The sequence below is a fragment of the Ambystoma mexicanum genome, chromosome 1q (genome assembly GCF_040938575.1).
Source record: "Ambystoma mexicanum isolate Mex_15411 chromosome 1q, UKY_AmexF1_1, whole genome shotgun sequence".
NCBI lineage: Eukaryota > Metazoa > Chordata > Amphibia > Caudata > Ambystomatidae > Ambystoma > Ambystoma mexicanum.
In genome coordinates, this window is record NC_090922.1 from 33225569 (window position 1) to 33250339 (window position 24771).

General features: G+C 47.8%; 1 protein-coding gene across 2 annotated transcripts in view; it reads right to left on the reverse strand.

The window, feature by feature from the left end:
* The window catches only part of ZNF507 (zinc finger protein 507), a 374177-nt gene extending 350029 nt beyond the window's left edge, over positions 1 to 24148 (reverse strand). Inside the window, exon 1 of one of the 2 annotated variants that reach the window (XM_069635452.1) lies at positions 24044 to 24148. The gene's annotated coding sequence lies outside the window, so the exon portion shown is untranslated. The remainder of the gene's footprint in view (positions 1 to 24043) is intronic. The other variant, XM_069635453.1, reaches the window with a different exon arrangement.
* Positions 24149 to 24771: the final 623 nt, after the last annotated feature.

A 24771-nucleotide genomic window follows, 5' to 3' on the forward strand; every position in this document is an offset into this window, starting at 1 on the left:
GTGGGAGAATCCAAGTTTCAGTTATTCAGAGAAAATAAAGATGTAGGCGTAGAAAAAGGTCCACAACTCCCATGGTCTTATTGTTATTGCAGAGGGATCTTGCATTCCATAGTCCGAGGTCGATGATGGTGAAATGTCAGTAAGTTTCAGGTATTTGAGATTTGGATTTCTGGGTGAAGTAGTGGAGCGGTAGTCCATATGAGGCATGGTGGGAGGGGACCGGGTAGGTATGGAGATATTCATCAGAATGATAAGCAGTACCTAGAGGCTGGGCCAGAGCACGGTAGGTGTAACAAGTGAAGATGGGAACAGGCGGGCAGGGTGTAGCATGCTCAGAGGGTCTGTGGCCACGGACACACCACGTACAGCTGCAGCCCACTATGACCCACTTTGCCGCGGCTTCACCTGCAGGCGGGTGATTCAGCCGCAGGCGAGCGAGTGTGAGCGAGGCTGGTGGGCGTGGCCTCCACTTTAATGGTCTGTTAGGCAACAAACAACAGTGCCCCTTTTGGTGATGCCGGCAGGTGGTGGAAGGGCAAGCTGGTGAGGCACGCTGTGCTCCTGCACAGAGGGGTGGCCCAGAAAGATGGCAGGCAGCTGGAGGGTGAATTTCAGGTGATTTTCAGTGTTGCAAAAGTGTAGGACTAGGGAGCTCCAGATAATTGGTGCTTGGATGGAGAAAGAGGACCTGCCTAGTCTGGAGGAGTTGTGAGGTGGGACCACTAGGCGGTATGTTGTGCGAGATCCGAGATACCTTGAGGGCTAGTAGGGCCGGATTTTGTCTTGAAGGAATTCCGGCCCTGTGTTGTGAATGGCGCGGTGGGTGATGCACATGGCTTGGAAGGTAGTGCGTCGGCCGATCGGGAGCCAATGGAGGACCTTTAGTGTGGGGCTGATGTGTTCTATGGGGGGTAGGTTAATGAGCAGGTGTGCTGCTGCGTTTTGGACTCTTTGGAGTTTCCTTAGTTGAAACACTCGGGCACCTAGGTAGAGGCAGTTTGTGTAGTCTAGGCAGGATAGGATGATGCATTCGATAGCTGAGAAACGGTGGGGATAGGTGAGGTAATGGAAAGTACGTCTGAGAATCTGTAGGTGAAGAAACAGGTTTTCAATACGGAGGTGGTGCGTTGGGAGAGGGATACGTTTGTGTCCAACGTGCATTCAAGGTTTTTTACCACGTTTGAAATTGCTTGTGCTTGTCCTAGGGATTGAGTCCATGAAATCGGTTGAGAGGAGGAGGTGGTTGGTCGTCATCTAGTGGTCAATATCTGAAAGGCATGATGGCAGGTTTATGACAAAGTTTATCTGGCACAGCAAGAAGGCAAACCTAAACAGATGCGTCCTTCAAGCGTCCAAAATCAGAAAGGGGCATTGCGCTTGCCTCATGGAAAACCTACTACCTAGCTGCACAAGTGTGCTGGGCTAAACGCTGGCTGAATCCAGAAGATTCATCGAGCTGGCGTTCTACAAAGCCAACGGTATTCCAAGCACACACCGCAGAGGACATTTTGACCATACCACCATCTAGATTACTCAGGGCGATTAAGAAACATCCAACTGTAGGACCGACTCTCACTCAATGGCATAGAATGTAGTTACCAGCAGGAACTGACATAAAAATTACCCCACAGTGGATTACTATTACAGTGGTATTATCGTATAGTCTACACTATACATTAAACAACAAAAAATATGGATTGGCAATATATATGGATTTGAGGATTCCAAGCCTCCAATGTTCAAAGATGTGCAACAGATATTTGGTGTCGCAGATACGGAGTGGCTACAAAACGCTGCCCTGCTTTCGGCTATTAAAATGCACACGACCGCAAAGTCATGCAATAGCGAACCCTAGACTTGCGAGGCTGCGTTTGGCCGTTACCTGCCAATTCACCCTAGAATCAAGACCACAGTCCGTCTATGCACCCTGAATAACCTTACTAGAAATACTATATTAGCCGAAGATTGAGATACTGCTTTAGATGCAGGTGATATGAATGAATTTCTCTCAGGGATCAAAGATGCAGCATATAAAATCAGGAATAGGGAAATACAATATAAGTTATTACAAACGGCAATACTTTAACCCTACTCAGCTTTATAGAATGAAATTGGCTCAATCATCCGCCTGTTGGAGGATGTGCAGCCAACCTGGTACTATGAATCACATATCTTGGACGTGCCTGAAAATTAGCCCATTCCGGTACACAATTAACAGACATGTTTTCTCTAATTCACAACTCCACTGTTACATTGACCAAATGTCCATGCTGTTTAGCGCAAATGGCATGAAGACTCACCGACTAGGAAACTCTTACATATCATGTTGTTCACAGCCAGAAAGACTATTCTTCTTAATTGGAAAGCAGATTGCGACCCCCCCCACCACCCCAACAAAAAAGCAGTGGACAACTTTGCAGTCTAAGACCAACACCCTCGAGAGAAGCAGCTTCTACAGACTGCAAATACTCCAAAAGCAAATACATTCTGGGAACTTGACCCCTTTGACATGTTTTTTTGTACCTACAATGTATCTTAACGCCGGTTACCGGCAACAACACCAAGCTCCTTGTGTATTGTCCTCCTCTGTAGCATGGCAATGATTGTCCTTCATTGGTCAGCCTAGACACGAGATGGGGAGGCATACAGAATGTTACTTCTTTATGCAATGATATTCATGCAATGTAATTATTATTAAAACCACAACAAGCTTAGTCAATATTGTATGCACTGAAGGGTGAGGAGGGTTTGTTAAGGGGGTGTTATGCTTGAACTAAAATGGCACTGGTGCGCAATGCATTCTGGGAGCGCTCACAGCCACGATGGATATTTACTTCATGCCGCAGTGAAAAGCTGCACACATTTTGCTGAGTGTTAGATTCATGTTGCTGAGAAAAATATGCTTTCCAAACCTGGTATGCGGTCAAGGACATTTCTGCTGGGAAAGCGAACGTTGTTATGGTTTGGTACTGTTCTTCACGGAGCATGTTTTTAGAGGCACTCTGCTCCTTGAGGGTAGCTCTCGATTGACCCAGCTGGCAACCGACGGCTGCTCATCAACTGCGCAAGTGCAATTTCCAGAAGGTTCGAGAATTGACTCCCCTTTGTGGAGTGTGTATATATGCAGAAAACCGGAGGTGGTCAGGTGAGACTTCAGCCGGAGAAGGATGCTTACGTCCGGCACTCCTGTGAGCTGCGGTGCTCTCGGCCTGGCTGTTCCCGGGGTCTTCCAGCCACTTCTCGGGGAGATGAGGAATCCTGTTACGCTCACGATGATGTATTTCCTTTTGTATTCTTTGCTTCTTTTGTGATTTATGTCTATATTACTTCTGTGAGTTATTTCTATGTTTTATTGGTTGCTTCTAAGCTTTGAATAAATAGCCGTATAAGAGCCGATTATCTTCTAAGAGTGTGTGGTTGTGAGTTATTGCGTCTGTCTGCGTTTAAAGTATTTGCTCTGTAATTGCATTGGTGATTTATGTTTTTTCTGTGCACTCTGGTGATAGCAATACATTTTTGGCGTCACAAACAGGATACTTGTGATGAGTTGTTCCGAGTATTCAAGAATCTGTTGGAACGTAGATGGGATTCGGTTGTCTTGCAAGTGAAGTTTATGAGTAGTGAAGTTTTTTCCTTTGCCAGTGTGTGAGTGCCTGTGGGAGTGATTGCAGCGTGGAGAGAAAAAATATATAGATACTACAAGGTTTTGTTTTGTTTGCGATAATGAGTAGTTTATTCAGGAAGAAGAGCGTTACTGCTGGCGGTGACTCTTCTGATGTTGTTATTCCAGGCAGCACTAAGAGTCCATATGATAAGTTGGCCCAGGCGTGGGCATGTGGTGCAGGTCTGAGTGAAACATGGGATCAAGGATTGGGAGATGCCGATCCGGCTGATGTAATGGCATGCTTGCAACAAGTCCTAGTAGAACGTGGCAAATAATATGCGGCATTAGGTAGGCGAGGTTGGGTTCTTTTGCATGCTTATAGGAAAATACATCAAATGAAGGTGGAAATGAAAAAATGAGGTTTTGCGATTAGAAAGAGAGCTAGCAGCAGAACGGCAGACTGCGTTAATGCAGCAGATTCAAATGAAACCGTTTAAAGATAAGGCTGACGCATATCAGGCGGTGGCCGAGAGGGCAGATGTCAAGAGTAGCCCGGTATAAGTTTAGGAAAAGACGGGGAGGGGTCAACAAAAGAAAGGTGGCAACTGTAATCGCTACCGCTGGTGTGGACTGGGATCCGCATAAGTGGGATGGTAATATGTTTGATTCAACCAGTCTAGAAAGTAGTTCTGCAAATGAGTCTGACCCCAAAATGGAAGTGAAACAGAAAACAGTGGCGGCTAAGCCAGTTCGAAGACGGCAAGCCGGACCCCACCCGCAGAATCCTGCTGGCGGAATGGTGGATTTAACCACGCTGGAGGATTACACACAACAGGAGGTTGGGGAAATTATTACCCGTTTGAGGCAAAAATCAGGGGAAGCTTTATTGACCTGGATGGTGAGGTTACTCGATGGGGGTGCTGCAGGGTTGTTGGTAGATTCTACGGATTCACCGCGTTTTTTACCACTGTCAATTGACACCAATGTACAGGAGGTCTTAAGGGCAGGACCGCCCCCTGATGCAAATGGTCAAGATACGCAGGTGTCTTTGTTGCACCTGGTAGCCCAAGCATGTAACCGGAAATACCCCATTACCACAGATTGGCCTAGTGAAGAAACGAAGTGGTATACGCTGAGAGAAGCAATTCAAAAAGTCAGGGAGCATGCTATGAAAGGCTATTCACTTAGATGCTCCTGATCACATGGGAGCCCTGCCGCTCTCAGTTTCAACTCGAAACATGGTGATTAGAACTGCGCCACCCGCATACAAAAGTGTCATTATGACTTTGCTCGTAGGTATGACGGGCAAAGCTACTGATGAGGTAGCAGATGCCATTCGGCAACTTGCAGATTTGGGGGGAGTGGGATAAGAGCGATGACAAGCCACGGGAGAGAGAGGGGCGTAGTGAGAGAAGAACCGAAGGCAGACGGCAAGATAGTAGAGACTCCCGAGTGTCCCGAAAAGACATGTTTTTGGCTTTGTTGAAAGATGGTGTGCCACACGAAGAAATTGATGGCATTGAAACCAGAGTAATGTATGAATTATACAAAAAACGAGGATTTGTAGCCAAAGAGCGCTATAAACAGGTTAAGAAACAGGTAGTCACCACGCCACAGGGGGACGCCTCACCTTCTGCTCCCCCTGCGGAAGAACAAGACGAAGGGTCTATGGGGACACCTTCCCCGTACCAGCCAACATACACCGATTTGAGAAAGGTGGTGAGTTGCGATGTTAGAGGCAGAGTCGAGTCACACTCATTCGAAGTTTGACTAGGGCTTCGGCCAAGCTCCGGCAGCATCTGCCCGCATAAAAGTGGATAGGTGGCCTCATGTTGATGTTAAGATTTTTTGGGGGCCAGGAAATACACAAGGGTTGCGAGCATTGATAGACACCGTGGCGGAGGCCTCTTTGATTCATGGTAATAAAACACGATTTAAAGGCAAACAGTTTACTATTACAGGTCTAGGGGGAAAGGAGACCCCCGCAGTACAAACGAAAGTGGAGATGAAAATAGGCAGAAATACCAAGTGTTGATTGTCCCGATACCTGAATATATAATTGGCTTTGACATTTTGGAAGGGTTAACCTTGGGACTTGGCGGTAAAACGTACCAGTTTGGGGTGAGTGCATTGATCTGTACACCCATTACCGTAGGCCAATTGAAGATGCCCCCAGTGCAAGTACCAGTGGCAACCAAGCGGGTAGCAATGAAACAATACCGCATTCCTGGGGGGCACAAGGAAATTTCAGACACCATCAAAGAGTACGTGGAGGCAGGTGTATTACGCCCTATTACCACCGCATGGAACAATCCTCTCTGGCCTATTAAAAAGGGAGATGGGTCGTGAGGATGACGGTGGATTACAGGGAGTTGAATAAACACACTCCTCCCTTAGTGCCGCAGTCCCAGATGCCATTACCTTCATTGAGAATGTCCAAAGGTTTGAGGGGACTTGGTATGCAGTGATAGATTTAGCCAATGCATTTTTCTCCGTGCCAATTGCTGAAGAGTGCCAAGAGCAGTTTGCATTTTCGTGGAGTGGACGTCAGTACACTTTCACGAGGCTACCTATGGGGTACATACACAGCCCGACTAGCTGTCACCGGCTGGTGGCAGAGCACTTAGACAAGATACCGTGTAAACCTGACATACAAATCTCTCATTACATTGATGATATTTTGATTCAGGGCAAGGATGAGCACAGTGTGCAAAGCCAGTTAGATGTCATCATGGAAGGATTGAAGAAGGAAGGGTGGGAGATTAATCCGAGTAAAATTCAAGGTCCAGCTGAAACAGTGATATTCCTAGGGATTCAGTGGCATCATGGGCATCGAGAAATTGTGCCAAAAGCCCGCCAGAAAATACTTGAATTCACCACTCCAATGAACAAAAAGCAAGCTCAGCAGTTTATAGGGCTGTTTGGGTTTTGGAGACAGCACATTGCCCATTTAGGGCAGATATTGGCCTCCCTCTACAAGGTGACACGAAAGAAATATGAGTTTCAGTGGTTGGAGGAGCAGCAGAAAGCCTTTGAGATGGCGAAAGACACAGTGCAGCAGGTGCTTGATTTATGGCCCTTGAAGGAAGGCGAAGTGGACTTAAATGTGTCTGTACAAAACAATTATGCTAACTGGAGTGCGTGGCAGAAACAAGACAGGAAACGTGTGCCAGTGGGGTTTTGGAGTCGTAAGTTGCCCAACGCTGGTAACTCATACACTCCGTTTGAGAAGCAATTGCTGGCGTGTTATTGGGCCCTTGTTGATACAGAGCAGATAACGGTGGGCCATGATGTATTCATGAGACCAGAAATACCAATCATGCAATGGGTACTGAGCTCTCCTAAAACACATAGAATAGGACATGCTCAAGAAGCCATCATAATTAAGTGGAAATGGTATATTCAAGACAGAGCCAAATCAGGAAAGGGTGGAGTGGCAAAATTACATGAGCAAGTAGCCAACATACGTCCTCAGATTACATACCACTGGAAGTGCCTGAAAAACGTGAGTCTCCCGTGAAATGGGGAGTACCTTACAGCGATTTGACCGTGGAGCAAACAGAGCATGCTTGGTTCACGGATGGTTCAGCTCGATATGTGGGAACTGAGCGGTACTGGAAAGCAGTGTCGTACAATCCCAAAACAAAATAGATGTTGACGACGACAGGGAAAGGGAAGAGCAGTCAGTTTGCAGAGCTTTACGCAGTTTACCAAGCATTGAAATAAGAGACCCCTAGTCAATGTTATGTGTACACAGACTCATGGTCAGTGGCAAATGGATTGGCAGTGTGGTTGCCAACTTGGCAAAAGAACGGGTGGAAGATTCATTCAAAAGAGTTGTGGGGAAAAGAACTGTGGCAAGATATTGCAGAAATGTTATTACAAAGTGAAATCACTGTATATCATGTGGACGCACATTGTGCCAGAGACTCATTAGAACGTTGGTTTAATTCTGTTGCAGACGAGCACACCAAGATTTCATCTGTGGATGCAGAGGCTCAGGAAGACGATTTGGAGTGTTTGGCCAAATGGGCCCATCAGAAATGTGGGCACCTTGGAGAAAAGGCTACCATCAGGTGGGCACAAGCTCGAGGAATCAGTCTTCCTTTAGAAGTAGTGAAAACGATCATTTTGCAATGTACAGTGTGCCAACACCAACTGCATAGACCTATCCCTAAAATTGTTCGAGGCACATTGAGAAGAGGAAAATTACCAGGTCAAATTTGGCAGATTGATTATATTGGTCCCATGCCAATCAGTAGAGGTTGTCAGTATGCATGCACTATTGTGGATACATACTCGGGATATTTGATGGTTTTGCCGTGCAAACGGGCAAAACAACTGAACACCATCAGGTTGTTGGATCAGATCATACTACATTATGAAGTGCCTTTGCAGATTCAAAGTGACAATGGGTCACATTTCAAATCCAAATTAATACGCGAGTTTTGTCAGGAAAAGAGCATTGAGTGGCTGTACCACATGCCCCATTACCCAGCTGCTTCACGGTTAATTGAACGAATGAGTTATTAAAAGAACAGCTGCGCAAATCTGGAGACGACAGTTTGGCAGGCTGGCGTGATCGTGTGTTTGATGCGGTGCAAGTATTAAACAATAGGCCTGTGAATGAGCATGCAACTCCTTCGATTCGACTAATGACTCCTACTTTACAGGTTCAACCCAATTCAGTCAGAGAAACACTATTCTACTGGGAAATTACTCCAGGTTCTTTAGCTCCCTATCGAGCAACTCAGAGTCAGCAGGGGTAGACTTGCATTCCCATGAAGTAATCAGATTAGACCCAAGAGGGATATAGTTGTAATTGAAACAGGGATTGGAGTACAAATTCCCCCAGAGCATATGGGATGGATTGCCCCTAGATCTGGCCTACCATTGAAGAGAGTTCAAGTGTTGGGAGGGGTAATTGATGCTGATTACCAAGGCAAGATTAAAGTCATCCTAATGAATAGTGGGGACCAATTGTTATCAATCCACAAGGGTGATCGAGTGGCCCAATTGATTATCATTCCCATTAAATTGTCCATGATTAAGAAGGGGGAGCCTCCTACAGTGTTAACTACTGTTGGGGACCGCGGTTTTGGCTCTTCAGACAATATGGTACCGGGTGCAAAGATGTGGGTGGAAAAGCCAAGTGGCCCACCAGTACCCGCAGATGTCATTGCATCAGGCAAAGATCAAGTAGTTTTAGTTATGGAGCCTGGTAGAAGAAATGGCCATATGTACCCGCAGACAAATGTTACCCGAGAGAGTGATGTACAACACTGATCTCTTTTCTGGGTTTGCCTTGTAGATCCTGTGTCTGGCTAGTGTAATTGTGGTACTAAATGGACTCCATTTGGGAGAGTTAAACAGTCTGCTGTTACCAACGAAAAATGTCACATCTGTGCCAGTGATCAAGGGGATACTGATAGTGATGAAAGATGCTGTACCCAAGCAGCCTTATGCCGAAAAGCCAGCCAGACCGAAGACATGGATTCGTGAAATGCGGCAAACACATCAGGAGCAAGTGAAAACAACCTTGATGCCAGTCATGCGAGACATATTCTCAGGAAGGCGAAAACATTCTCCTATGATCACCCAGACGGAGAATATGTGGATATATCTGGCACAGCAAGTACTCAACATATCACACTTTTGTCTTACTGATGTGCCCAATGCTGAAGCTTGACTACGTGTTTAGTAGCAGTGCCGACGCCTGTTCTGGTTTTGAAGCATATCTTCGGCGTCGCACACAATGATTCTTTGGTTCAAGACTTATTAGGCAATCTTTTTCCTTTTATGAATATTGTAGGTTCTGCCAAGAGACCGATCGTAAATGGAGAAATTTGACATGTGTTATTACTTATAATATAACCCAAGATGATTTATGTTATTTTATGACCTGCAATGCACAAGAAATTGGCAAATGCCGACAGATCGATTTGACCAACCAGCACAATCATACAATGTTTGAGAGGCGACTATGTTTGCGGGTGCCACGCAAATGCAACAGTGTAAATAATACTATGTCTTGTAATCATACAGTGATAGCTGCCAGTCATTTGAATCATGTGAAACTTCCAACAGGATGGCTCTTTTCATGTGGTAACATCACATATACTTATATTCCAGCTAACATTTCCGGAGGTCCATGTGCTTTAACTCGATTAGGACTAATGATGTTTCCTTTACACCCAGCGATAATTCGAGGTAAAAGGTCAACTTTTGAATCTGTGGGTCTATCTCCTGACTGTGATTCACATGTTCACTTGTTATCAGAAGCTGAAGTTCTAGCATTAACCCTTTCATTAGTGGGAGTTTGGGGTTTAGCTGCTGGAGGTTACGAATCTTTGATGAAATTAGCATGTTTAGTAGTCAAAAGCCTTAAATCAAACTTCCCAGGCATTAGAAGAATTACTCCTTGATAGTCAAGTTATTATAAAAGCAACTTTGCAGAACAGAGCTGCTCTTGATTATCTATTGCTAAAGCATAATTTAGGGTGTAACGCATTTGAAGGTATGTGTTGTTGATTTAAGTGACCATTCACAATCTATTGAAAGTCATATTCGAGGGTTGAGGGATCTCATTTCTCAAGTGTCTCAAAATCGTACTGGGAATTGGTGGGATTGGTTATTTTCATGAATACCTGATATTGGGGGTACACTGCGTTATGCTTTTGCTTGCATTTTTATTATATTGTCTATCATAATAGCTTCTTGTTGTTGTATTCAATGTATTCCCAATTTAGTGTTAATGTTTCGTAGGTTTCGGAGACCGGCTCCTTTGCCACCGGGCTATGGAAGGTAAATATCCAAGGGTGGAATTGTTATGCTTGAACTAAAATGGCGCTGGTGCGCAATGCATTCTGGGAGCGCTCGGAGCCATGATGGATATTTACTTCATGCCGCAGTGAAAAGCTGCACACATTTTGCTGAGTGTTAAATTCATGGTGCTGAAAAAAACATGCTTTCCAAACCTGGTATGCGGTCAAGGACATTTCTGCTGGGAAAGCTAACGTTGTTATGGTTTGGTACTGTTCTCCGCGGAGCGTGTTTTTAGAGAAGGGAGGCACTCTGCTCCTTGAGGGTCGCTCTCGATTTACGCAGCTGGCAACCGGCGGCTGCTCATCAACTACGCAAGTGCAATTTCCAGAAGGTTCGAGAATTGACTCCCCTTTGTGGAGTGTGTATATATGCCGAAACCCGGAGGTCGTCAGGTGAGACTTCAGCCGGAGAATGACGCTTACGTCCGGCACTCCTGTGAGTTGTGGTGCTCTCGGCCTGGCTGTTCCCGGGTTCTTCCATCCACTTCTGGGCGAGATGAGGAATCCTGTTACGCTCACGGTGATGCATTTCCTTTTGAATTCTTTGCTTCTTTTATGATTTATGTCTATATTACTTCTGTGAGTTATTTCCATGTTATTATTGGTTGCTTCTAAGCTTTGAATAAATAGCCTTATAAGAGCTTATTATCTTCTAAGAGTGTGTGGTTGTGAGTTATTGCGTCCGTCTGCGTTCAAAGTATTTGCTCTGTAATTGCATTGGTGATTTATGTTTTTCCGTGCACTCTGGGGAGATCAATACAGGGGGGGGAATAGCTCTTAAAAGTCAAATATGTGAATGTCAGTACATTGACTTGACACATACTGTATTTGCTCTGGCTATTGCAATCTGTTTTTTCTTCAATAAAAGGTGTGCCATTAAGCATGTTCAGAGTAGGTGTAAGACAATACAAGTTTTGCATCAAGTTCATATACATCCTAACAAGTTAACTCATGCTCAATAGTTGCAAAACTGCCCGATAACACTCAGCACGAAACTGCATGGAGAGTCTGTTTAACAGATGAAATATTGGATGCAGGCACTGAGTACATGGGGAACGGGGGCAATTTCTCCTTTGGTTCTTTAGCAATGGTTGCAGGAATCTCAGTTTGCCCCCATATAATTGGTTCCAGTTTTCCGTTCCTACCTGTACATTCACAGTGGCGGCAGGTGAATTCTTTAATTGGAGGGGCATAAATATTTCCTGCAAATATACATGAGTGACCAACCGTAGTGAGGCAGCTCGAACCAATCAAGTGAAGAGGGGTTTGGGGGTTCCAAACCCCCCCCCCCCCAATCGAGCATTTTTTTTTTTATAATTGCTTTAAACTGTGCATTTTACAGCATATGTTGAGGTCTCATTATAACATTTTGCTTAGTTTAAATGTCTAATGTTTAAGTGCTTTTGAAGCAACCAAAAGAACCAGGTAGCAACCCACTGAGCAGGCAAAAAAGCCACCCGCTCCTCCCCCCAAAAAAACTAGAAGATAGACCTGGAAATCTAATATATGTTAACTAGGTAATACCCCTATTTTGAACTAACATTCAAATGATTCCATCTATTAACATCAACTGAAACCCACAGTAACAAGGCTGGTTTACGTAAATCAAATCCCATGAGCACCCAGCCTCAGCCCAAGAGGATGCCTGCCTCAACAACCAATATAACCACTACCTTAAAGGCCCTAGCAGAACTCGGGACCCTCAAAGAAGGCCAGACGGGGCTTCTGCTCCCAAGGAAGCCATGGTTGAAAACCCACGCTCAGTTAAACGTGCCCATAATTTCCTTGCAGCTTTGCCATATGTACAATCTAGCCATTTGTGGCCTAGGGCAGTAAGTAGAGGGGCTTTGCACCCTGCGTTATCTTGGGCATGGTTTTCTATATGCCTTGGCACATCATGACACTGTGGAAGGCTCAAAGTCCATAAACACTTTGTGCACAAGCCTAGGGTTTTGGGGACCATGACATAAATGAGTAAACCAAAACATTTGAGCTTTTTTGGCTCACTTTTCATGGAGTTTTTGCAAATTTGGCCACATCGGATTTCTGACATATAACCATCTTGGGGGCCTAGGGAAGTAAGCGTAAGGGCTTTGCTGCATTTGTTTACCTCAGCATGGCTTCGAAACACTTGTGTACAGCCGTGTTATAAACGCCATATCAATATGAGCAGGCTCACCATGCAGTAAGTAATTTCCAAACATACCCCACCCATACACAAAGAATGCCTGCTCTCGAGCTATCACTCCTCTTGGTGCTGCACCCCACAGAATGCAGTCGAGTCCAATGCTAAAATTCGATCCAGTTGTACACATAGCTCCTCTGCCATTTTACTTCTCATGCTTTCCTGTGCATCTTATCTTCCCCTCATCCTCATGCCAACCATCAAACCGACTTTGCTACTTACTCCCTACCACTACTGAATGTTCTATCAAACTCCTGCTTTGCCTCTCTGACAGGCAAAGCGCTTCAAAGCCATAACCTATGGCAGGAAACGATAAACAAATGCAAGCTAACACCACAATGTATGTCAGAATAAAAACATCTTCACTCTGGCTGTGCCCATACATTTCCATGCTGGCTGCACCAATATATGACAGCATTCCCATTAGAACATACTCATGCTTCCTTTGCACATTATGGAAAGAAAGGGGTCCGGTGTAAGGAAACCCTTGCGCCCCATGCACACCCATCAACTGTTGCCAGTCAGAAGTTAGGACAAGTAAGTATAGGTATCCAAATAAATAGTCTCCACAATAGTCAAAGCACAGTTTATTGTGCATCTGTCTACACATTTTTTTTTAAAGAACAAAAGTTATGGCGGACAGAAACATTCAGCCAATTAAACAATTTGATAACAATGAGCTCGATGCGTTTCGGCTATATTAGCCTTCATGAGGAACAATAAACTTGATCAGACTTAAATCCCAATATAATTCGGACAGAACCTATAAATTAAACAAAGTGCTATATCATCAGTATTCAAAATCAATAAACATTCTACAATTGTCAAGTTATCTAACTTGCATGTGTTGGGTAATCATTCACCTGGATATCAGGACATCAGGATCCTTGTGTCCAACAGGACAGATTAGAACTTCTGAAGGTTCCAAAATTGTAGTCCTTCAATGTGTTAAAGGAAGGAGAACAAAAGGAGCAACATTTAGGGACTGATGACCCATAGTTAAATCGTACAGAAAAATAAACCTCGGTGTGTGCCATACCTTATTCTTTAAACCTAGATAGTAAAGATGATCTTGGAAGCGAGTAGAGCAACCCATGACGGGTAGGACAAGAGGCGTCAAGGCTAGGAGTAAGCGCGGAGAACAGCGCTTCAAGCACTTGTCAAGTGGAAGCACTGGGATGTGTGTTTTGGATCACCTCTGGGATCGCCTCTATACTTAAATATGTTGGAAGAATTTTTCGAACAGTGTAGCACAGATATATCTGGATACCTGTATAGGAAAATATACCATGATTTCATCTGGATAGGCTCTATATTCCGTCCAGATAAACTGGGCAAGAGCCATCATCTGATCGTAAAAAGTGGTCATTTTAAATTGCAGCACGTGCATCATCGGTATCCAGGGGGGCCAACTTAGCGCACACTCCCAACTAGGTGTTCATACTGGGTCTCTTGCATTCTGATTAAAGTCACAGCAAGGAGCAGACTCCATGCAGGTGCAGGGGTCCATAACAATGATCTTAGCATTCAAACGGCATGGCGTGCATACCATTTCAAAGATACAGTATCATACTAGATTCAGGACAAAGACATTCTGATTGCCTCGCAATCCAAAAAGTTATGGCATGGAGCCGGCTTCTCATAAGAACAGGAGCAGGTTTTTCTGTGGCTTACACTCGAAATACATAGTGTTCATACATGTGATTAAATTCATACGTGTGATGTCACCACTTCCTTAAACAAATTACCAATGGGCCGTACTGGATCAATATCCACTTTGAAATAAGTATCTGTGAGACTGTTGATTGATTTTGAATACTGATATTGTGCTTTGTTAGGTTCTGTCCGAAAAAAAAATTGGATACAAGCCTGATCAAGTTTATTGCTCCTGATGCAGGCTAATATAGCCGAAACGTGTCGAGCTCATGGTTATCACATTGTTTAATTTGCTAAATGTTTCTGTCTGCCATAACATTTGTTATTTGAAAAAACTAAAAAAGTTAAAATTGTATACAGATACACAACAAACTTATTGCATATCGTGTAAACTATCAATTTGGATACCTTTACTTACATGTCATAACTTCTTTTTTTTTTATTTTAAACTTCTTTTTATTAATTAAGCGTGGCAGCAAAACATGGGCGAACAGCGCCAGGACAATACAATGTAAGCTCATTATATGCAAAACAGACATACAGCAGTTGCATTCCGATATAAGCGTAAACATTAGACATTTTTGGGGACATGAGCGACATGGCCGGGTGTTATGTGAGGGGTGAGACCCCGTGAAAGCGAGGAGTAGCTGCTGGGGAGGACGCGTCCGAAGTCGCACTCAGATCTGACATGTAGGATCGGAATCTAATCCAGATATTCCTGGGTCTGGAGTGGGTAGGCTGTAGGTAGGACCAGGTTTCCTCTGTGTCAGAGGCCCATGTGACCGCCCTGAGCCATTGGGCATGTGTGGGAGGGGAGGGGCGAAGCCAGCGAAGTAGAATGGAACGTACTGCGAGAAGCATGCAGAGGCCGGCAAGTTTCCTGGGGTTCCGGGGGAGGTCTGGGAGGTCGTGAAAGAGACAGACCATCGGGGAGGGACTGATGGGGTGGTCGAGCATAGCAGTCATTGTCAAGCAAACTGCCTCCCAAAACTGTGAGATGCGGGGGCAGGACCAAATCATGTGGATGTAATCAGCTGAATCTTGACCGCATCTGGGGCAGCTAGACGGGTTAACATTGGATATGCGGTGCAGTCTGATCGGGGTAAAGTGAAACCTGTGTAAAACTTTAAACTGAATAAGCTTGAAACGAGAGTTGAAAGACACCCGGTGTATGCGGTCGCAGAGGTGTGCCCAGCGCTCGTCGGACATTTCAACACCCAGGTCCACCTCCCAAGCTCGCTTCAGTTTAGAGAAATCTGGGACGGATCTTGACTGCAGCATAGTGTATAACCTAGATATTTTACCTCTAGTGGGTGAGGGGGAGGTGAGTTCCTCAATAATAGGGTCGTCGGGTGGTATTGCTGGAAACATCTGGTAGTGGCGTTTGAGGAACCTGCGAAGAGATGCGTATTGGAGCCATACGCACTGGCCAGTTCTCAATGGCAATGGGAGGTCGGACCATTCGATAAATGTACCCTGGTCAAACACATCGCGCATCAGCTCGTATCCCGCCCCAGCCCAACGTCGAACCATAGCAGGTGATACCCGTAGGACCCCAGGGAAGAAGTTCCAGAGAGGGAGGTTGCCGTGGAAGGTATAAACAGTACCAGACAGCTTCCACGTTTTGGCTAATGCCAAGGATGTGCAGGCGACTGGGCTCTGGGAGTCCAGCGCCAGGGGGACGGGTTGTATCACCAAGGAGCGGATATCGCGGTCGCAGACAGCAAGCTTTTCAAGCTTAACGTGTGGGGGGGGGGGTCCTCTATGCTAAACCAGTGAGATGCGTATTGGATTTGGGATACCAGCCAGTATTTCAGGAAATCAGGAGCACCAAAGCCCCCATATATCATAGGGGCGGACAAGGTTTCGAGTTTAAGACGGACCGCACCCGAGTGCCAGAGAAATGTATTGATTGTACGAGTTAATTCGCTGAAGAAGTCCCCTCCCGGCCACACGGGAATGTTGGTGAACCTGTATAATAGCTGGGGTAACACCACCATTTTCAGTAGGCCTATTCTACCTGCAAGGGATATCGGGAGTTTGTCCCAGATCCGAACTTTGGACGACAGGTGTGTAAGATATTTCTGGTAGTTTTCGTGAAGAGTCGAAGCTCGGTGGCGTGTCACCTCAATCCCCAAGTAAGTAACAGTAGACTGGGCCCACGTGAACCCCTGGGTGTCAGGAGGGGGGAGGGTGCATTCTGTAAGTGGGAAAAGTATGGATTTCGAACAATTCACCTTGAGGCCCGAAATTCGGCCAAAGCGCCTGACGTCTTCCAATATTGGGGCTAAATTGGAAGAAGGAGAGCGTATAAACAGCAATGCATCATCCGCGTATAGGGACACTATGTCTGCATGGCCCGCGGTACGAAGACCTCTATGTGCATGAAATTGGCGGAGCATATCAGCGAAGGGCTCTATCGCTATAGCGAAGATCAAGGGAGAGAAAGGGCAACCCTGTCTCGTCCCCCTGGCGATCTCAAAGAGAGGGGAACAGCGGTCGTCGGAGCGGACCCTAGCCACAGGAGCCGAGTACAGCAGTTTAACCCATGAGAGAAATGAGGGACCAAATTTACAGTTCTCAAGGACCCGCCACAGATACCGCCATGAAACGGAGTCGAACGCCTTCTGCATGTCGAGCATGGCAGCCACCGCTTGTGTCTCGGGGTGAATTCTATTAAGTATGTTGAAGAGGCGCCTAAGGTTCAGAGAGGTGGAGCGACCCGGGATAAAGCCCCCCTGATCCGGATGGACAATAGATGGAAGAAAGGGAGCTAAGCGAAGCGCCAGGGCCTTGGCATATATTTTCACATCACAATTGATCAGTGACAGCGGGCGGTACGAGCCACAGTGCGTGGGGGATTTACCCGATTTGAGCAGCACTGTAATTGTGGCTTCCCGGAGTGAAGGGGGAAAAGCCCCAGCCTCCACCGATTCATCCCAGAGCGCCATCAGGTGGGGGAGTAGGAATGGCTTGTAACGCTTATAAAATTCGACTGGGATACCGTCCGAGCCGGGAGCCCTCCCCGAGGAAAGGGAGTCAACAGCGTCGGAGAGCTCCTCCATCGTGAGTGGAGAGTCCAGAGAGCCTGCGGCCTCCGGGGAGAGAGTAGATAGGGGGAGAGCATCAAGGAAAGAATCGATCTCCGCCACCGGCACCTCATCGGAATTGGAATATAGGGTTTCATAGAATGTAAAGAATTCAGTGTTAATGTCCTGTGGGGTGACCGCCATGGAGCCATCCGGCCTCTCGATCCCAAGTATACGCGGGGCCCCCGTCTCATGACGGAGCAGCCTCGCTAGAAAACGGCCAGGGCGCTCGCCCTCTCCGTATCTCCTCGCCATGCCAGGGTTATCCAGAAATGTTTGTTCGCGCTCCGCAAGGGACCGAAACGTGTCCAGCTCCACCCCGATCTCCGCCAGGGTCCCCGGAGTGGAGTGTTGCGAACATTTGGTCTCAAGGATCGATAATTTAGATTCACTCTCGGTGAGAGCCCCACGGATCGATTTAAGAATACCACTCTCCCTTGACAGCGCCATCCCTCTAATATAGACCTTGAAGGACTCCCATAAGGTAGCCCGTGATGTCACTGAGCCTGTATTTATCTCGAAAAACTCCTCGATAGACGCCTCGAGGTTAAGAGCTGAACTCCGGGTCTAGGAGGGAAAGGGGTTTCAGCCTCCAACAACGGGTTCGATCAGGATCCGGGCCCCAACTCACAGTGATGGTGACAGGAGAGTGATCGGACAGGGTTCTGGGGAGGATCGTCAGTTGTAGGACATTCTTAACCAGCTCATTGGAGATCACCCATCTATCGATGCGGGAATAGGAATCATGGACTGAGGAGTAGAAGGAATAGATTCGAGAATCCGGGTAGAAGAACCTCCATGCATCAACCATAGCGAGACGGGGTAGGGACGACAGTGCAGCATAGGCCGCTCTGGAAAGCTGGCGGGGTCTGGACCCAGATCTGTCAAGTGTTACATCAAAAATTGTGTTAAAATCACCCCCCCCAGAGGATGGGAATAAGGGGGAATCCATCGAGAAGAGACGTGACCTGGGTGTAGAAATCCGGGTCGTCTATATTGGGACCATAAATGTTTAGCAGGACAACCTCCCTGTTTTGAAGTGCGGCATGCAACAACACATATCTACCCTGAGGGTCGATTTGTGAAGAGATAAGAGTGAACTTGAGGCTCTTATGTATGAGGGTCATTACACCGCGGCTTTGGGAAGAGAAGTTAGTGAAAAATCTGTGAGGGCCCCATGTTTTGGCGAACTTCATGCAGTGTTCCGCGCGGGCATGTGTCTCCTGCAGGAAAAGGACCTTGGACCCGTGGCGCTCAGCCTGCAGCTGGAGCTGCCTCATCTTCTTGTAGTTACCCAGCCCCCGCACATTCCAGCTCATAAAAGTCACGTCACCCCCAGACATTGATGCCGGATCCAGTAGAGTATCCCTGACCTATGGGTCAGTTTAGCTTTCCTGCAGTGCCAGTCTTTGTGTATCACCCTGCTGTCCGTCCCTGCTGCCAACACCAGACTTTTTATAACATAATCCCCAACATATCCCACCCCCTCCCACATCCCTCCCCCAAACAGAGGGATGACAATCCCAACCCCCCCCAACAAAAACAAAACCAAGGGCATCAGCGCCTGGGGGGCTGTAGGCCAGGTTGGCCGTGTCTCTCCGGGCAAGGCAGGTCAATATGAGACTTAAGGTGCCATCTATAAGAGTTAACACGTAGCTTGAACGGAGAGTTAGCACATATTGATGTGGCACATAACCAAACAAGAGAAACCATCAGAGCAAGGCACATAACTGAGAAAAACAGTGTGGTCCCAGAGTAAGGGAATGACCGGGCCAGGTCCTCCGCAATGGGCTCGGGAGGGACCCCCAGCCATGATCAGCAGGGGGGGGGGGGGGGGGTCAGCCCGGGAACTGTTCGTCGAGAAATCTGGAAGCCTCCTCCGGGAGTGTGAAAAAGAATACCCGGTTGGCATGTTCTATCCGAAGTTTGGCAGGATAGAGCATTGCGTATTTGATTGAATGATCGCGCAGCCTGCGCTTTACAGCTAGAAAGGACTTGCGTTCGCGCTGGACAGCTATTGAAAAGTCTGGGTAGAGATGGATCCTAGCGCCGTCCAGTGAGAGCTCGCCTTTGAGCCTCGCGGCCCTAAGGAGGGCATCGCGGTCTCGAAAATTCAACACCCGGGCTATGATGGGGCGAGGAGGGGCTCCAGGCTTGGGCTTAGCCGTCAGAGCTCGATGTGCACGCTCTATAGCGAACTGCGGGGAAAGTTTGGGAGAGTCTAGGAGAGCCAGCAACGTGTGTTCAACAAAGTCTTCCATTGATTCATGGATCTCATTCTCAGGGACGCCTATAATTCGGAGGTTATTGCGTCTTGATCGGGATTCCAAATCCTCGTTCTTTTTCTCCACCTCCAGGACTCGGTTGGAAAGAGCGACGACCTCAGAGCGTAGAGAGCCCAGTGCATCCTCAGCGGAGCTCACACGTGTCTCGACCTCCGCCACCCGGCTATCCGTCCTCTCAATGTGGGCCTTGATAGAAGATATAGTGCCGTTCATGTCGTCCAGTTTGGAGTGGAGTGCAGAGAATCCCTCCCGGATAAAGTCCATCATGTTTTGGGACTCCGGAGCAGTGGCGGATGATGACGCAGTGGGGGCTAGGTCGGCGGCCTCCTCCGATGATCTCGCCGGTGGTTTCGCAAATATGTTGATGGAGCCCTGTCTCTTTGCAGCACCCTTGGTCATAGTGGCGGCGTTGAGTTTCAGTAGTATGAGAGGGGAAGCACTACAGCTCAAGGAGAGAGAGCCGAGGTATGGTGGGGGGCGGGGGGAGGCAAGTGGCTACGGCCACATGTGCGTAATGCCTGCGACCGCCGATGTAGTGTGCGGGGGGTCAGTCAGCTCCAGACGATATGAAGGGTGTGATCCTAGGAGCTTGGGCGAAAGGAAACCCAGGAGTGGTGAGCAGTGACGTGTGGTGGCTACCACAGAAGCGATGTTACAGACGTGGTTAACCAGGTGAGATGGGGAAGAGCCCCGCACAGTCTCATAAATGCGCTGTACTGCATGTGTCATTGAGGAGAGTGGGGTGCGTGTTTCTTCTGAAGATCAGCTTCAAAGTGCTGGACTGCCATATTTGATTCCTTTTGCTGCTCTGGCAGCGGCTGCTGTGGTAAGTAAGGTCTGGGTCACAATGCCAGTACGTGGGTCTGCCACAATGCAGGAATTCGTGGAGCACGGGCAAGAGACCCACCAGAGCCGAGACGTGGATGGCACCGGGGCCCCTCCAGTAGGTATCACCGTGATGGGTGGAGGCCCCAGGGGTCAGCCCCGGCGGCACCAGGGCGCGGCACAACCCCGGGAACGTCCCTCCCCCAACGTACCTTATGGGGTCCGGGGACCTGCGTCGTGTGACAGGGGGGGAGCGCGGCACCAGGTATGCGATGGTGCGCCACAGCTCGACGCCCCCTCCGATGTACCCCACGCCGGGGGCAGGGGGGTCCCAGGGAGCCCAGCCACGGCTCAGATCGCAGCGGAGCCAAGAGGGGGGGGACCCCCGCCGTCGCGGCCGCGGCGTGTAGAGCCTCCAGCGTGTTGTCCGCGGGCGAGGCGGAAGGCAGAGGAGGAGCAGGTCCGCAGCGGCTTCAGCCGATTATGTCCACCCTCGTGGAGGAAGGCGAAATGAAGACTCCGTAGGGGGGGGGCCTCGACGAACGGCCCGCCTCAGCAGGGGCCGATGGGGGTCGCCGCCGGGGGCGGATGACAGCACCGGTGGGTAGAAGAAGGGCCCGGCGCTCAATCCAGTCGGGCCCGGTCGTCGGCGCGAGCCGCCTCACAGGTGGGGGAGGGGTGCAGAGGCAGACGGTGTCCGGTTCTCACGATCCCCGGCTCCGTTTCCTCACGGGGTTCGGACCAGATGGAGTCCAAGCCCTCCCCCGTCGAGTCGTGGGCTCTGGATACGGGTGTAGGAGCGGGAAGTGCCACCAAAAAGGATTGTGCAGCCCGCCTGCCACGGAGAGTCACCTTCAGGCGGCCATCTTGATCGGCGCTCAACAGCGCCCCCCACATGTCATAACTTCTGACTTGCAACAGCCGATAGGCGTGAGAGGGTTTCCTTAAACAGGACCTTCTCTTTCTTTCCATATATTCCTCAGCCTTGTGCCAGGGCTGTTTTTTCCCCACACACACCCCAAACTATATACACTCCACTTTTACACTTGCTTATAGTTTTCTGAAAAGGTGTTCACACACAGATACTTCCAGTCGACTTTGCTTTGCACATGCCAGTAATCATACTATAAGAAAAACTCCATGTAAGAGGATACTCCAGTTGGCATTACCACAGTATGAAGACTGGGTCTAACCTGGCAGCCACAAAATCCAGTCTAACCACGTAATAACACTGATCATGCTTGCGTTATCAAAGATGCCCAATACTAAATGTCATGCCACAGTAAGAAATGGCTGGACTGGCTGCATTAAAATGCCAGTCTAGCAACATAGTAACACTTATGCTTGATTTATCATAGATGCCCAGTAAAACATCATCTGGGCTACCCAGTGCTTTGCACGCACACAATGTGATTATGTGTGTATGTGAAGCGCCGAGGGGCCCAAGGGGCAGGTAAGGTATTTTTTACTGGGCAGATTCCCAGTAAGAAAATACTGAGCCTGCCTGCAACCACCCCTCAGCGCCTCACAATAGGAGCCGGTTTGGGCCGGTGGGGAGGGGGGTTGTGTAACACCCCTACCACCAAAATCGGTGCCACAGCCCAGCACAAATACACGCATCATGAACTGTCTCATTCACACTGGCACCCATCATCATACTCACTGATACAAAACATGAACAGGAAGCAAAGAGTGGGGCCTGCACATGGGCGCAAGAGCCAGAGCACAGATGATGACACGCCCCACTCAGTTTGTATGTGCTGGAGTTCCCCCCTGCACATACAAACATGCAGTTCCCCAGCCAGCATTCCGAATTAGCAACGATTTGGGGAAGCAACACGCTCCACGAGGATCACAACTCAAGCGGAAACCACGTTTCCCTTTGGCAGTTCGAGCCAGCCCAGGAGCTCTCCCTCAGCTGCAAAAAGTAGCTGAGGGAGCACTCAGTGTTGAAGCTACTCCATAATGGGCGAGGGTACCCATAGGTCAGTACCCCCATCCATTATGGATGAGCCACCACTGGAAGACCCTTAATGCATCTATGCACAGGGCCAGTGTGCAAGGAGATGAAATACGGTTGACATTGAAGTTATGTACATGAACTCCACTGTTGGTTGAGTGACTGTTGCTGAGATATTATATATTTTAAACTGCCTTTAAATCTTGGAATTCCTTATACAAAAAATAAAATAAAGCGCTATGAAATCTGTTGGCCAGGGGATGGGATGGGCTATTCGCTTGCATATACTCAAGGTGAGGAAATGCCTGCCTCCGTAGTGAAAATCAAAAGGTTAGCATTCAAGAAGCCAGTTTAATTTCCTAATAACTGCTGTGAGCACAATATAAGCATGTATTTGCGATTAAGCAGTTCGGCAAGAAAATAACATATTTAGAAATATATCCTGTGCTAAAAACACAAGGGAAGGGGAAAAAAACATAACATCATGGGGTATTTGCGTGGTAGTCCAACAAAAAAACATTTGAACGAAAACTAGTGTTTGTAAATTTAATAAGCATGTGTTTGGAAGGGTCTTTTTTGTTTGTTCTACAAGTGTAAGCTGCACATTTGGAAAACAAGTTTCCCCAGCATGTAAGAAGAATGGGTGATGGCCCCCACCCCTGCGATATACATGGCCCATTGATTCCTGGGTGTCCCTTTCCAGCAAGAAGTAGCAAAGGCCAAGCAAATTGAGCGCCTGGGGGATTAGGGGGGGCAATTGCTCCCCTTTAGGGACGCATGTGGGCAAAAGGGTGAGATTTCGAATAGTAAGTAGTCTGGTGAACCGAGACTGTTGGGCCGACAACACTGGATGGGTCCAGAAAGGATATGGCGCAGAATGCACCACACTGCAGAACAAAGAAAGTCGTCTGTAGGGACGATTAAACTGGAACGTATACTGTGGACTACTGTGGTGGTGACTGGCGCATGAAATAACTAATATAAATTTAAGGAAAGCCATTAGGCATTTTTGTAAGAGCCCCGGAGTCACCCTAATTTCCAAGACATGGGTTGGGGTCCGTTGCAGCAGGAATAATTGAAAAGTAGGGTGGTTAGATGGCCGGATTGAACGTGTGCGTAGGTGGGGATGAGGCGTACTGGCAAATGGATTGGGAGGGAACTATCAGATATTCCATCCCCCTTTCAATTTGGAATAGTGTGCACTCCGGACGAGCACAAATGACGCACACCATCCATGTTGAACTTCACGGAGTACAGTATAGGCCAGGTCTGGGCTATGGCTGCTAGTGCAGAATTGCGAGGGGGCGGAGCGAGGGGACAACAGTGTAGGGTAAACGTTACACAACTACAAGGACTTGGTTAAGCGTGGGGAAGGAGACTATGCACCCTGACATCATGCAAGGATTGCTGCAAACACAGGAGACGTGGGACTGTACAGTCAGAAAGGGGGCGTAAGACATTGACAACCAGTGTGCACACTGTACACACGTTAGAAATGGCTGCTCTACATAGAATGGCTAACGCCACAAAAATCCTTCAGCCGGTTTTGCTGTATACACGAGAGCCAATATAGCTAATGCCCCCTCCTCCCGCCGAAACAGAGCGGCCGGCATACCTGCGGCTCCGGTGCTAAGGTTTCACGCTTCTCTGTAGCAGCGTTGAATACACACACAGCCAAGATGGCGACCCTGTGGAGGTTGTCACGTGACCAAGCAAGTATGTCACATGACAACTACTGAGCCACTGGCTAAGCAGGATAGCATACCATACAACACCAGTGTGTACGTGGAGCGTTAGTGACGGATTATGGGCAGCAGCCAGCAGACCAACCGCTATTCACTAGTAGGGGGCGGAGGCATAGAGAATGCCCCGCTGGTCGTGATCCGTTTCAAAGTAGGCTGATTTTCTTGTAGTTGGATTTTTGGTAAACATATGAAAATGGGCGCAAGGAAACTGAAGAAAGGTCCTCTTCGGAATACGCCCAGCAGGATGCAAGAGGCCAGGCTGCAGACCAAAGTATACAGCTCACTTCACGCAACTGATGTTTTGCAGGATCCATGAGACTAGACTGTATGGCTCAGAAGAGGGGTTGGGGCGAGGGTCAACAGAAGTGAGTAAAGTGAGGGATATTGGCGAGGAGGTGTCTGCCAAAAAAGAGAAGATTCGTCTGGTAAGTGGGTCCGAAGAACGTGTGCGAAAGAGCGCCCCATTGTGGAATATTAAAGGGAGGGTGATGTTGAAAAATAGGAGAAAAGGAAAGGCATTTCGGAGGGAGTATGTAATGTGGCGGTGGTGGAAACAGACCAGGGAAGGGGCTCAGATTTGGGGCAAGGGGGCAATAAA